General features: G+C 36.0%; 1 pseudogene; it reads right to left on the reverse strand.

Moving 5' to 3' along the window:
* Positions 1–1,097: 1,097 nt before the first annotated feature.
* Positions 1,098–1,214, reverse strand: LOC145268891 (5S ribosomal RNA; annotated as a pseudogene).
* Positions 1,215–4,045: the final 2,831 nt, after the last annotated feature.

The raw sequence follows: 4,045 nt of genomic DNA on the forward strand, positions 1-4,045 counted from the left end.
ATGATGATGATGCTGATTGATGCTGATTGATGATTATGATGATGATTGATGATTATGATGATGATGCTGATTGATGATGATGATGATGATTGATGCTGATGATGATGATGATGATTGATGATGCTGATTGATGATGATTGATGATGATGATGATGATTATGATGATGATTGATGCTGATTGATGCTGATTGATGATGATGATGATGCTGATTGATGCTGATGATGATGATGATGATGATGATGATTGATGCTGATGATGATGCTGATTGATGATGATGATGCTGATTGATGATGATGATGATGATGATGATGCTGATTGATGATGATGATGATGATGATTGATGCTGATGATGATGATGATGATGATGATTGATGATGCTGATTGATGATGATTGATGATGCTGATGATGATGATGATGATGATGCTGATTGATGATGATTCTGATGATGATGATGATGCTGATTGATTCTGATTGATGATGATGATGATGATGATGATGCTGATTGATGATGATGATGATGATGATGCTGATTGATGATGATGATGCTGATTGATGATGATGATGATGATGCTGATTGATGATGCTGATTGATGATGCTGATTGATGATGATTATGATGATGATGATGATGCTGATTGATGTTGGTTGATGATGATGATGATGCTGATTAATGCTTATTGATGATGATGATGATGATGATGATATGCCCATTACATGGGATTTTGCGGTAATCTGATTTCCCACACACACACACAAAAATAACTCCATATTTAGAAATTAAAAAAAAAATCGGAATTGGTAATTGTATCAGAATCGTGGAAATATATTGGAATCGTCCCATTACTATTGTAACTATGTCCTCACTATCTATTAATGATGACAACCTCAATGTCTATTTGCATTTGCGTATTGTGTGCTTTACCATTGTTACTGGTATGTGTTGGTTGGCATTAACCCTATTCGGGTTTAATTGGCTTCCTCCAAGGGAGGAAGTTCCATGGGAGTATGAAAGTCCCCAGCTGCATGTATATCACTGTCAGGGGAGATGACGGCGTTGCGTTTTTGCAACTCTTATAGGGAGGTACCAACGTCCTCTTACATACAGCACTTGGAATTCCCAAAATGGTCACCCATCTGGTACTAACCAGGCTCAACGTTGCTTAACTTCGGTGATCTGACGGAACCGGTGTGTCAACGTGATTATGTCGTATATTGTATATTATTACTGGTACCATGTTACCTAACACTATCTGCTGCATAGTCTGGTTATCAGTAACTACTTTTAAAAAGAAATTTTTTTAATAAAAAATGATAAAATATTAAATGAACACCAGCCATGTATCACATAAAATATCTTGCTTTGCTCTAAAAATTTATTTCTTCTTCTCTGCAACATCTCTTTCACAGACGTGATCTCGCTAGTCTCAGTCTTTTTTATAAATCTTATTATGGCATGTGTTCTGCAGAATTGTTTGAATTATTCACTGCTTCCTTTGTTCCAGCTCGTCTGACTAGTGGTCTTCATGTTTTGATACCTCATTGTAATATATTCCAGTAGCTTCTTTGCAATAACTGCTTGGGGACTGTCTTCCTGCTGATTTTTTTTTCCTCCTACTTATAGCCTTCGTCCTTTTGAGATTAAGCTCAATGGTTACTCGTCTTTGTAGTAATCATTTTTCATCCTATTTACCTCCTTCCATCAAGTGGCTTCATACCTTGTCTGGATTATTTTCATCCTACTTATAACCTTGAATAAAAGAATCAGTACTATGTATAACGCCAAGAATGAGAGTTCAATAGAAACGTTGTTTTAATTCGAATAAAATAAAATACGCATCAAGTGCGCTTGAAACAAAACCAATTGGTTTCAAGCGCACTTGCTGCATATTTTATTCAAATTAAAACAACGTTTCTATTGAACTCTCATTCTTGACGTTATTCTCTTGTTACCTACGCACAGTTCAAACATTCCAAAATACAACCGCTGAGATACAACACGCGGCTCTATACAAACAGACTTTTTTCTTCAAATTAACAACATGGCAAGAAAGAAGAAAAGTAAAAAAAGAAACAAAACAACATACTGAAGATGGAGTATACCTCCGAAATATATTTGTGATAAATTTCAAACAAGTAAAATATTTGTTTATTTTCCTAATATTACGTTGTGATTTGGCTTTCAAGCGCACTTGATATTTTATTTTGGACTACTATGCATGTTTTCTCTATGCTGTCTATTCCAGTTGCTTTTTTTTTCTACTGATTGTTTCCCTCCTACTTTCGACCTAAAAGTTTTAGCTAAAAGTTAACTTTAGGGAGGAGAGACAATCCTCCACTTGTATAAGAGCCATGGATCAAATGGGATTACAAGTTTCATCTCTCTGTTGCAGATATTGACGATGTGAGACTGAGAAAGCAACCCCTATCATGGACATATATCAAAAGCAGATGGAGTACTCTTGCCACATCTGGGGAGGAATTGCTAAGAGTACCCTTTCCTGCCTTTACAAAGTTAAAAACCAATTTCAAAATCTAGTGGATGAAGCCCTTTTTCCATCCTGCTCTCTGAGATGTAGTGAGTCTATCTTCGCTCTATCAACCTATGCTCTCCCCTCTGTAAAACATTCACAGCAGACAGTCGTCTGCGTGACCGGGGGGGGGACATATCGGGACCAAGACATATAACAGACGATGAGACATTTATATTGATTACACACGGTTCAGATTTATAACACATAGGGATGCGAATTCATTACTGATGAAGGTGGATTCAGTTAACATTATAAAAGGAAAGTGTTTCATACAAAGTTCGTTTACAAATACGATAGACAAAAACGCATTACCTTTCAGGTTGAAAGAGGAAAAACGAAGGCTTATAAATATGATGATCTTTAATTCCACCTGAATGAGATTATCAGGGATTCGAATGCCTTGCTGATTTCTACATTGTCTTTCTTTCCTTTCTTTCACTTCCGAAAATAGCTTAGCTAACTCTCCTCCTTCACGACTCGACCCTGACTGATCTGTTTCTAATTCTCTCTCTGATCTGACTGACTCATCTCGAACCCTCTTATATATATTCGACTATCTTTCTTTGTGACGTCAGAAACGTGTCCAACCATGTGCTCTCCTCACGTGGATTTACATACACATATGTCCAACACGTTTCTGGTAAAACAAAGACATTCCTTAATTTACATTGCCCGATATCTGACCGACTAGTTGTATCGTTATTTAGTTATTTCGAAATACAATGGCCAATTCACTAAATTTTTGAGATTGCATTATGTATTTACTTTTAACTTTTGAATACTGGGTTCAATTCTAACCTTTTCCTTTAATAAATATTATTTTCAATTTTATTTATGTCTTTTTTTTTTAATTACTCGGGTAATTACTCCACATAAAGCAATCTAACTAAAAAAACTGCTAACAATTTTCTTTATTATCTATTTGTGCCGAAAACTAAACGTAAATTCCATGAGCAAAGGGTCTTTCCCAGAACTGTGGAACACAATACCGCAAGACTGATTCCCAGCTGCCTATAACACGGCCATTTTCAATTGTAAAGTGAACAAGTTTCTGTCTTGTCAAGACTAAGATCAATAAACATATCCTCTCTTTGCGATAATCATCTTTTATTCCTCTTAACCCCTTACACCAAGTGGCTTAACACATTGTCTGGGGCTATTTCCATAAAATAATGAAAATAATAAAGTGGTCCAATGAAATCCTCTAGGTAGGATAATTGTTTTACACAAGGGTAATTCCAAAAGTAATGCGTCCTCCTTTTTATTCCGCCCAAATGCATTAGATGGGATTGGAAATTGCATCTTTATGATGACTGAACTAATGCATTCATGATCTGAAAATTTCATCTCTCTGTTGCAGATATTGACTGTGTGAGAGTCTAAGAAAGCAAACACTATCATAGGCATGCATCAGAAGCAGAGATGCGTCATTGAATTTTTGGTAAACATGCATTGAGAATGGTGGTAACTATGTGGAAAAAAAAAAGTTCTGAGGCACAAAAGGTGGCAATAC

Source organism: Euprymna scolopes, chromosome 44, assembly GCF_053919585.1.
Source record: "Euprymna scolopes isolate OS-2025 chromosome 44, ASM5391958v1, whole genome shotgun sequence".
NCBI lineage: Eukaryota > Metazoa > Mollusca > Cephalopoda > Sepiida > Sepiolidae > Euprymna > Euprymna scolopes.